Source organism: Salmo salar, chromosome 27 (assembly GCF_965601325.2).
Source record: "Salmo salar chromosome 27, fSalSal1, whole genome shotgun sequence".
Taxonomy (NCBI): Eukaryota; Metazoa; Chordata; class Actinopteri; order Salmoniformes; family Salmonidae; genus Salmo; species Salmo salar.
In genome coordinates, this window is record NC_138317.1 from 8,597,538 (window position 1) to 8,609,537 (window position 12,000).

The 12,000-nt window shown below is 45.9% G+C and overlaps 1 long non-coding RNA gene across 1 annotated transcript; it reads left to right on the forward strand.

The window, feature by feature from the left end:
* Positions 1-4,515: 4,515 nt before the first annotated feature.
* On the forward strand, positions 4,516-6,055 carry LOC106588292 (uncharacterized). The gene is made up of 2 exons (XR_001324623.3): positions 4,516-4,708; positions 5,404-6,055. It is a non-coding gene; the product is annotated as an uncharacterized LOC106588292 (long non-coding RNA).
* Positions 6,056-12,000: the final 5,945 nt, after the last annotated feature.

Below are 12,000 nucleotides of genomic sequence, written 5' to 3' on the forward strand. Positions count from 1 at the left end.
CCAGCGGGGTTAAACTCGCGCCCCCGAGGGAGTACGATGAGACGGCCGCTGGGTGTAAGGGTTTCCTACTCCAGCTGGAGTTGTACCTGGCGACCGTCCGTCCTCCTCCCTCGGGAGAGGAGAGTGTCAGTGTCCTCGTCTCGTGTCTCACGGGTAGAGCCCTGGCATGGGCCAACGCCATTTGGGACAGTCCGGACTCAGCCAGGGACCATCTGAGCGATTGTTTCACCTGAGACATGAGACGAGGAGCGCGCAAGACTTTGCCTTAGAGTTCCGGACCCTGGCGGCTGAAGCGGGGTGGAATGAGAGGGCCCTGATAGATCACTACCGTTGTAGTTTGAGGGAGGACGTCCGCCAGGAGTTAGCTTGTCGGGACACCACTAGCACCCTGGACCAGCTGATAGATCTGTCCATCCGACTGGACAACCTGCTGGCCACCCGCGGGCGTCCGAACCGGGCCCTGCTCGTTCCACCTCCTAGCCCTCCTGCTCCCACCCCTATGGAGAAAGGGGGGGCTGCAGCCAGGAAGACTGGAGGGGGAGCCCTCTCCTGCACCCACTGTGGTCACAGAGGGCACACTGCCAACCGGTGCTGGAGGAGCTCGCCCGGGAGTCCAGACGGCAGGCAGAGCACTCCTTCGACATCTCAGGTGAGTCAGCACCCGTCTCACCCAGAGCCCCCTGTCAGTCACATGTATGTGTTAGTTTCCTTCCCTGAATTTTCCCCTCACTCCCGGCTTAAGGCGCTAGTCGATTCAGGTGCAGCGGGGAGTTTTATGGACCGTGGGGTCGCCAGTAAGTTAGGTATTCCCCTGGTTCAGTTAGACCAACCCTTCCCCGTGCACACCTTAGACAGTCGATCACTAGGGTCAGGCCTGGTTAGGGAGGTCACTGTGCCACTGGTTATGGTGATGCGGGGGGGTCATGAGGAGAGTATCCGTCTCTTTCTCATTGATTCCCTGGCATTTCCGGTGGTGCTAGGGATCCCCTGGCTAGCCACTCACAACCCTAAGATTTCGTGGAGACAGAGGGCTCTTAAGGGGTGGTCGAAGGAGTGCTCGGGCAGATGTTTAGGGGTTTCCATCGGTGCGACGACGGTGGAGAGTCCAGACCAAGTCTCTACCGTGCACATTCCCTCAGAGTATGCCTATTTGACTATCGCCTTCAGTAAAACGAAGGCGACTCAATTACCACCCCATCGACGAGGAGACTGTGCGATAAACCTCCAGGTGAACGCTGCACTACCCCGGAGTCACGTGTATCCCCTGTCTCAGGAGGAGACAGTGGCTATGGAGACATACGTCACTGAGTCCTTGAGGCAGGGATACATTCGTCCATCCAAATCACCCATCTCCTCGAGCTTCTTTTTTGTGAAGAAAAAGGAGGGGGGGGTTGCGCCCGTGCATTGACTATAGATGTCTAAATTCCATCACGGTGGGGTTCAGTTACCCGCTACCTCTCATCGCCACGGCGGTGGAGTCATTTCACGGGGCGCGCTTCTTCACGAAACTGGATCTCAGGAGCGCGTACAATTTGGTGCGTATCCGAGAGGGGGACGAGTGGAAAACTGCATTTAGTACCACATCTGGCCATTATGAGTACCTGGTCATGCCGTATGGATTAAAGAATGCTCCCGCCGTCTTCCAATCCTTTGTGGACAAGATTCTCCGGGACCTGCTCAGTCAGGGTGTGGTGGTGGACATCGACGACATTCTGATCTACTCCACCACCCGCGCCGCGCATGTGTCTCTGGTGCGCAAAGTGCTTGGGCGACTGTTGAAGCATGACCTATACGTCAAGGCTGAGAAATGTGAGTTCTCCAAACAAGCCGTCTCTTTCCTTGGGTATCGCATTTCCACATCCGGGGTGGTGATGGAATGTGACCGCATTTCGACCGTGCGTAATTGGCCAACTCCCACCACGGTGAAGGAGGTGCAGTGGTTCTTGGGGTTTGCCAATTACTACCGGAGGTTTATCCGGGGCTTTGGGCAGGTGGCGGCTCCTATTACCTCACTGATGAAGGGGGGCCCGGTGCAGTTGCGGTGGTCGGCGGACAGGGCTTTTAGTCGGCTGAAGACTCTGTTTACCGATGCTCCAGTGCTGGCGCACCCGGATCCCTCTTTGCCATTCATAGTGGAGGTGGATGCGTCCGAGGCTGGGGTGGGAGCCGTGCTATCAAAGCACTCGGACGCGCACCCCAAACTTCGCCCCTGTGCTTTCTTCTCTAAGAAGCTGAGCCCAGCGGAGCGTAACTATGATGCGGGGGACAGGGAGTTGCTGGCTGTGGTAAGAGCCCTGAAGGTGTGGAGACATTGGCTTGAGGGGCACGACACCCTTTTCTCATCTGGACCGACCACCGTAACCTGGAGTACATCCGGGCGGCAAGGAGACTGAACCCTCGTCAAGCCAGGTGGGCAATATTCTTTACGAGATTCCAGTTCCCGGAACACTAAGGCTGACGCACTGTCTCGTCTCCATGACACCGAGGAACGGTCCACCGATCCCACTCCCATACTTCCAGCCTCCTGCTTGGTGGCACTGGTGGTCTGGGAGGTGGATACGGACATCGAGCGGGCGTTACGGGCAGAACCTACTCCCCCTCAAGGTCCCGTGGGTCGTAAGTACATCCCTCTGATCATCGTCTCTGATCGAGGTCCCCAGATCATGTCCCAGGTGTGGCGAGCATTTATGGAGTGACTGGGGGTTTCGGTCAGTTTGACCTCAGGTTTCCACCCCGAGAGTAATGGGCAGGTAGAGAGGATTAATCAGGATGTGGGCAGGTTTCTGTGGTCCTACTGCTGGGACCGGCCAGGGGAGTGGGCGAGGTTCGTGCCATGGGCCGAGATGGCCCAGAACTCTCTCCGCCACTCCTCTACCAACCTATCACCTTTCTAGTGTGTGTTGGGTTACCAGCCGGTCCTGGTGCCCTGGCATCAGAGCCAGACAAAGGCCCCTGCAGTAGAGGACTGGGTCCAGCGCTCTAGGGAGACCTGGAACGCCGTTCAAGAATCCATTGAACGGGCCAGGGGCCGACAGAAGGAGAGCGCAGAACGTCGCCGCAGTGAGGCCCCCGTGTTTACGGAAACTGGGTCCGCGGTTTGTGGGGCCATTTAAAGTCCTGAGGAGAATAAACGAGGTGTGTTACAGGTTACAGCTTCCCTCTTATTATCGTATTAACCCCTCATTTCATGTGTCTCTCCTCAGGCCGGTGGTAGCTGGTCCGCTGCAGGACGCTGAGGTACAGGAGGTCCCCCCGCCCCCCCTGGACATTGGGGGGGGGGGGGGCCCGGCGTACACAGTGCGGTCCATCTTGGACTCCAGGCGCCGGGTAAGGGGACTGCAGTACCTCGTGGACTGGGAGGGGTACGGTCCGGAGGAGAGGTGCTGGGTACCGGTGGAGGACATTTTAGTTCCACAGCCTCCATCTGGATTGCCCTGCGCCTCGCCCTCCGGGGCGTCCTCGAGGCCGGCGTCGGTGCGCTGTGGGAGCCGCGCGTCGGGGGGGGGGGGGGGGGGGGTACTGTCACAACATCGACGGAAGGTGGCGCCCCTCCTCGCCCGGGCGGCGCTCGGCGTCGCCAGCCTACTAGCTGCCACCGATCCTCTTTTATTTTCTGTTGGTCAGGTCTAGTTTAGTTGGCACCTGTTTAGTATTAGTTCATTAGTGGGGGAGGGTTATTTAGTCGTTCTCTGAAGGTTTGTTCTTTGTGCGTGATTATTTTTCGTCATTGTGTTTGTTCTGAGGTGCAGGTGTTTTTTATCTCTGCCTGTGGGTATTGTGGCAGCGTGTTTTGGGCTGCAAGGACCAATTCACCATTCATTCTGATCTTAACTCCAACCCTCCGATGTCCACAGATTAACCCATCTTTCCCAGTATAATGGCATTTTCCTTTTTCCTTTTATACTGAACAAAAACATAAACGCAACATGTAAAGTCCCATCACAGAAATGTTCCATACGCACAAAAATAATATTTCTCTAAAATGTTGTGCACAAATTTGTTTACATCCCCGTTAGTGAGCATTTCTCATTTGCCAAAATAATCCATCCACCTGACAGATGTGGCATATCAAGATTAAACAGCATGATCATTACACAGGTGCACCTTGTGCTGGGATCAATAAAAGGCCACTCTAAAATGTTCAGTTTTGTCACACCACACAATGCCACAGTTATCTCAAGTTTTGATGGAGCGTGTAATTGGCATGCTGACTGCAGGAATGTTCACCAGAGCTATTGCCAGACAGTTGTATGTTAATTTCTCTACCATAAGCCGCCTCCAACGTTGTTTTAGAGAAATAAATATATAGTTTTGTTTGCATGGACCTCCTTTGATGTTGCACAATCATATATCTTCTTTAACCACAAATGTTTCCAGATGAAATACAGAGAAATGTTCTTTGCGAATTAATGGGCAAGGCTTTGGCAACTTTGCATTCATGGGCGGCTCCCGTTCTGTAATGTGGGCTGGCCAAGGTTGTTTCCTGGATGGACGTTATATAAGGCCTGACTCACCCTCAGCTGTAGTCAGACTCTACACAGCCAGATCAGACCAAGGATAGCAAACCCAGGATTGTAGACCCAGGACTAACCCAGGACAGCAGTTTCCTCTAGTATCTGACCCATAAGACACCTCACCTGTCTGCAATATGAAGAACCTGGTTCTGGGACTCTGCACACTGGCCCTGCTGGCCTCCACCATGGCACAGGTAATGTACTTAAACCTAACTCAGTAATAATAGCTGAACATGTTTTAAACTCATTAGCATCCCACTCTCTTAGCAATGCTCTACAGGGGGAGAAAGAGAAAGAAAGGATGAAAGATGGGGAGATGTGACTCTAAGTGGACCTAATGGTGGATAGAGGGCAGGATAGACAGTCAGACTGGTAGACTATATTGACCTGTGGTATAGTAAGCGCTTGGAAAAGTGTAGTGAATAACAGCAGTGATCCACTATACGCTAGCTTCACCTTCATGTTGGTGCTAGCAAGCAGGCTTGTAATGCTAGGTATCAACAGCCAATCCAGTAGGGTCTGGAAACTATAGTGAGCTTCGATTGATCAATAGCAACGCGATGTCACGGAATACGTGACAAAAGTTCAGCTTTCCCCTGTTCACACGCCCTCACACATGCTTGCATCGCCAACTTATCTTCCCTTCACTGAAAATGAACGGAGCTCCCTTGTTTCATCACCCAAAACATGCTAGATGAATTTCTGCCTTTAGGGAAGTACCAAAACACCTTGATAGGGGAGACGCATGCAAGCAGAAGATGAAATTTGGCTAGGATGGAAGAAATTATTCCACCCCAGCGAATTTCAAACTGTCCCTAATTCATTTCAGTTTCAAACATGGGTGAATTAATATGTAGCCTAATGTAAATTATTCAATTTTAACCAACAGAGTTCTACAACACCAACAACTGAGCAACATAATTCTACAATAGGATCAACAAATGACCAAAAGAATTCTACAATACGACCAACAACTGACCAAAAGAATTCTACAATACGACCAACAACTGACCAACATAATTCTACAATAGGACAAACAACTGACCTAAAGAATTCTACAATACGACCAACAACTGCCGAACCAAAAGCCACAATGTCAACCACTCTCACCACACCAGCAGGGGGAAGCCATGTCTTCAGTTACTCCCTGACTCTACTGTTTGGTTCGACAGCCACCCTGATCCTGCGTTCACGATGGCAATGATCGCCACCTCGACGACAAGAGTCACATCCTGAGAGCGTGTTGGAAACTGAATGAAGAGCACTGGAGAATGATCTGTACAGCTTTCTCTTTTCTCTGACAATGTGTTTTTACAATGCCCTTGAGGTTTGTGTGTCTTCTGTGTATTTCAAGATGCATAATTAACATACTCTGGTTGATAAGGTATATTGCAATGCCTAAAATATATGAATGTTTTATAATCATTCAAGCTGTGAGTTCCTTTGAACAAAATAGCTAACTATACAAATTGTGAATGATTTATTTTCTCATAGTACAAATGTTGATCAGTACCCAAATAAAATGTTTTTTTCTTTTCGTATTGCTATGTGACCCAGCTAAATATTTACATATTCATGTATCATGTATTTTATAAAAAATATGATATTTTATCACAGTAAATAGGTTTATCTGAATTGCTCTTGCTATTAATCTTAATATCAGTTCCATTGTTTAGCTTTTTAGGGCACTTTAAGGTCAGTGTTTAAAAAGGGTCCACTCCAAAAGTTCCTTCAAAGGAAAAATAAATATATTCTAATCTAATGTAAGATAAAATTATGAATTAACAATGTAAGTATTATCAAAATCTATCACATACAGTGTGACTACACTTATCAATCCAGATACAGAAAGACGCTAAACTAACTATAAAAAGGTGTATCACCTTTAATTATGATAAGGTTTATCATCTTATCAGGCTTATACCCCAGTGTACAAACATTAGGAACACCTGCTCTTTCCATGATATACACTACCGGTCAAAGTATTAGAACACCTACTCATTCAAGGGTTTTTCTTCATTTTTACTATTTTCTACATTGTAGAATAATAGTGAAGACATCAAAATTGTGAAATAACACATATGGAATCATGTAGTAACCAAAAAAAGTGTTAAACAAATCCAAATATATTTTATATTTGAGAATCTTCAAAGTAGCCACCCTTTCCTGGATGACATCCATCCAACTTGACACAACTGTGGGGCAGCATTCATGTGGAAAGCTTAGGGCACCTTGTCCATGCCCCGACGAATTGAGTCTGTTCTGAAGGCAAAAGTGGATGCAACTCAATTTTGTACACTCAGTGTATTTGTTAATCTATTTCTGCATGGTATAATAAAGAAATAAGAAATAGGGTGCATTGAGTTCTAAAGAGAGAAACAAAAGAGGTGGTAAGTGGGTGGTACGCTCCACATTGAGTTCTAAAGAGAGGAACAAAAGAGGGGTTAAGTGGGTGGTACGCTCCATATTGAGTTCTAAAGAGAGGAACAAAAGAGGGGTTAAGTGGGTGGTACGCTCCACATTAAGTTCTAAAGAGAGAAACAAAAGAAGGGGTATATGGGTGGTACGCTCCATTTCCACAGAAAATATACACTACAACGACAATACTGTCTAGTTGTTGTGCATTGTCACGGAGTACACTTTCCATAGCCAACATACAATTATTAAACTGTATCTACTTCCCCCTTACCGGTAAATGTCTCCTCACTTCAATAAAACACATCAAACAATAGCATACTTTCATGCTGTTATCAGGTTGTTATGGACCTAATGGGCCAATTTATGTTTTATGAGGCGCTATTACAGTAGTTTGTGGTTGTGACATGTCACTGTTTCCTGTAATGACAACTCGAAGAGTAATTCCACTCTACCAAACTGAACAATATCTCAAAAGCACATTGTAGGCATACCTGATCCAAATATACAGTGGATTATGGGCATATATGATCTAAATATAGAATGATGTATTTAATTTTGACCGTGAAATTCAGGATGGAGATGGGAAGTCATTTGGGAGAAATTCTAGGTCTTCGTTGCTCTTCTGTATAACATGTCTGACCTCAGCTGCTATATCAACTGTCTGGTAAGAGGAAGCACGATATTATAAAAAGTATTCTTCAGACTTCAACTTTATCCCCATACAATCCAGCAGATGTGACACGGTAATCTTTGCAGTGATGCTGCAACGTCACTACCGGGAAGTCTATCAGACGAGGATGCAGTTTAAAATACAGCGGATGCAGTTTCAAATACTGACAGGAACTAAACTGTTTAATAAAACAAGCTATAAAATATAGATTTTGAAAACAAGGTTTATGGTCTAGGCAAAACAAAATAACTCAAATCAAAGTTTATTTGTCACGTGCACCGAATACAACAGGTGTAGACCTGAAATGCTTACTTACAGGCTTTAACCAATAGTTCAAAAAAGGTATGAACAATAGGTAAGTAAAGAAATAAAAACAACAGTAAAAAGACATTGAAAAACAGCAGCGAGGCTATATACAGTAGTGAGGCTATAAAAGTAGCGAGGCTACATACAGACACCGGTTAGTCAGGCTGATTGAGGTAGTATGTACATGTAAATATGGTTAAAGTGACTATGCATATATGATGAACAGAGAGTAGCAGTAGCGCAAAAGAGGGGTTGGCGGGTGGCGGGACACAACTCATGGGTATATTGAGGTGAAGGAAGAGTAAGAATAAATGTTGTTGTTTTATGCATGATGTGTGAGAAGATATAGTAGATTGTCCATTCAACAGACGTCATAGAGAAGGGGGCACAAGTTGTTAGTGGGACTAATAGTCTTTGATAGCCTAGGTCTGGTGTGGTTATTTATGGATCCCACAGTTGAAGTTGGAAGTTTACATACACCTTAGCCAAATACATTTAAACTCAGTTTTTCGCAATTCCTGACATTTAATCCTAGTACAAATTCCCTGTCTTAGGTCAGTTAGGATCACCAATTTATTTTTGTCACATCCTGACCAGTGAAAAGGGTCATTTGCCATAGTAGAATGGTCAGGGCGTGGCAGGGGGGTTGTTTTGTGTGTTTTGGGTTTTTTTGGTTCAAGGGGAATATGTTCTAGTTTTCATTTTCTATGCTTCGTTTTCTATGTTTGGCCGAGTATGGTTTCCAATCAGAGGCAGGTGTCTTTCGTTGTCTCTGATTGGAAGCCATACTTAGGCAGCCTGTTTTCCTTTGGGTTTTGTGGGTGGTTATTTTCCGTTTAGTTGTTTTACCTGACGGAACTGTTGGTCGTTGTTATTTTGCTGTTTAAGTGTTCTCATAAAATAAATTAAGAATGAGCACTCAACACGCTGCACTTTGGTCTGTTCATTACGACGCTTGTGACAATTTTAAGAATGTGAAATGTCAGAATAATAGTAGAATTATTTATTTATTTTCATCACATAAGTTTTCATACACTCAATTAGTATTTGGTAGCATTGCCTTTAAATAGGTTAACATGGGTCAAACATTTCGGGTAGCCTTCCACAAGCTTCCCACAACATGTTGGGTGAATTTTGGCCCATTCCTCCTGACAGAGCTGGTGTAACTGAGTCAGGTTTGTAGACCTCCTTGCTCGCACATGCTTTTTCAGTTCTGCCCACACATTTTCTATAGGATTGAGGTCAGGGCTTTGTGATGGCCACTCCAATACCTTGACTTTGTTGTCCTTAAGCCATTTTTCCACAACTTTGGAAGTACGCTTAGGATCATTGTCCATTTGGAAGACATATTTGCAACCAAGTTTTAACTTCCTGACTGATGTCTTGAGATGTTGTTTCAATATATCCACATAATTTTCCTACCTCATGATGTCATCTATTTTGTGAAGTGCACCGGTCCCTCCTGCAGCAAAGCACCTCCACAACATGATGCTGCCACCCCCGTGCTTCACGGTTGGGATGGTGTTCTTCAGCTTGCAAGCATCCCCTTTTTCCTCCAAACATAACGATGGTCATTATGGCCAAACAGTTCTATTTTTGTTTCAGACCAGAGGACATTTCTCCAAAAAGTACGATCTTTGTTCCCATGTGCAGTTGCAAACCGTAGTCTGGCTTTTTATGGTGGTTTTGGAGCAGTGGCTTCTTCCTTGCTGAGCGGCCTTTCAGGTTGTGTCGATATTGGACTCGTTTTACTGTGGATATAGATACTTTTGTACCTGTTTCCTCCAGCATCTTCACGAGGTCCTTTGCCGATGTTCTGGGATTGATTTGCATTTTTCGCACCAAAGTACGTTCATCTCTAGGAGACAGAATGCGTCTCCTTCCTGAGCGGTATGACGGCTACGTGGTCCCATGGTGTTTATACTTGCGTACTATTGTTTATACAGATAAACGTGGTACCTTCAGGCATTTGGAAATTGCTCCCAAGGATGAACCAGACTCGTGGAGGTCTGCAATATTTTTGCTGAGGTCTTGGCTGATTTCTTTAGATTTTCCCATGATGTCAAGCAAAGAGGCACTGAGTTTGAAGGTATGCCTTGAAATACATCCAAAGGTACACCTCCAGTTGACTCAAATTATGTCAATTAGCTTATCAGAAGCTTCTAAAGCCATGACATAATTTTCTGGAATTTTCCAACCTGTTTAAAGGCACAGTCAACTTAGTGTATGTAAACTTCTGACCCACTGGAATTGTGATACTGTGAATTATAAGTGAAATAATCTGTCTGTAAACAATTGTTGGAAAAATTACTTGTGTCATGCACAAAGTAGATGTCCTAACCGACTTGCCAAAACTATAGTTTGTTTACAAGAAATTTGCGGAGTGGCTGAAAAGCGAGTTTTAATGACTTCAACCTAAGTGTATGTAAACTTCCGACTTCAACTGGTATATACTGTAGACTGCAAGTGGGACTGCTTTAAAAAGTGATTTGGTATTTGGCAATTTCTGTAATAAAAATAGACCTTTTAATCAAAGAATGATGTCCCAAATTAGAAGTAATTTGTGTGATATGGTGCTAAGGAATCTGCTAAGCAACATCATTACCCCTGGACCATGTTTGTTTTAGCAATTATCAGTATGATATTTACTTCTACATTTACCCAAATTAAGATTTTCCATCAACAAAAACAGAGTGAAGAGTAATGGAAAGGTGGTGTAAATCACTCAAAGCGATAAGCGTTGAACCTTGACGCTGCTGTTTTGTACACTGACATGATATGTCCGCCGAAACTGCCGGGAAAACACCCCAACCACACACACACCCACACCCACACACAATCTTCCTGGAACCAGAGGAACGTGGTGTGTCCAGGACATAGACTCTATGTACACTGAGAACCATCTCTGGATACATAGACAAATCAATTCAAATTTTATTTGTCACATACACATGGTTAGCAGATGTTAATGCAAGTGTAGCGAAATGCTTGTGCTTCTAGTTCCAACCATGCAGTAATATCTAACAAGTACTCTAACAAGTTCAGAACAACTACCTTATACACACACAAGTATAAAGGAATGAATAAGAATATATATATAAAAATACATGGATGAGCGATGGCCAAATGGCATAGGCAAGATGCAGTAGATAGTATAGAGTACAGTATATTCATATGAGATGAGTAATGTAGGGTATGTAAACATTATATAAAGTGGTATTGTTTATAGTGGCTAGTGATACATTTATTACATCTAATTTTTAATTATTAAAGTGGCTAGTGATGAGTCAGTATGTTGGCAGCAGCCACTCAATGTTAGTGATGGCTGTTTAATAGTCTGATGGCCTTGAGATAGAAGCTGTTTTTCAGTCTCTCGGTCCCAGCTTTGATGCACCTGTACTGACCTCACCTTCTGGATGATAGCGGGGTGAACAGGCAGTGGTTCGGGTGGTTGTTGTCCTTGATGATCTTTTTGGCCTTCCTGTGACATCGGGTGGTGTAGGTGTCCTGGAGGGCAGGTAGTTTGCCCCCGATGATGCGTTGTGCAGACCTCACTACCCTCTGGAGAGCCTTGCGGTTGTGGGTGGAGCAGTTGCTGTATCAGGCGGTGATACAGCCCGACAGGATGCTCTCGATTGTGCATCTGTAAAAGTTTGTGAGTGTTTTTGGTGACAAGCCGAATTTCTTCAGCCTCCTGAGGTTGAAGAGGCTGCTGCGCCTTCTTCACCACGCTGTCTGTGTGGGTGGACCATTTCAGTTTGTCCGTGATGTGTACGCCGAGGAACTTAAAACTTTCCACCTTCTCCACTACTGTCCCGGCGATTTGGATAGGGGACTGCTCCCTCTGCTGTTTCCTGAAGTCCACGATCATCTCCTTTGTTTTGTTGACATTGTGTGTGAGGTTATTTTCATGACACCACACTCCGAGGGCCCTCACCACCTCCCTGTAGGCCGTCTCGTCGTTGTTGGTAATCAAGCCTACCACTGTAGTGTCGTCTGCAAACTTGATGATTGAGTTGGAGTCGTGCATGGCCAGGCAGTAATGGGTGAACAGGGAGTACAGGAGAGGGCTGAGAACGCACCCTTGTGGGG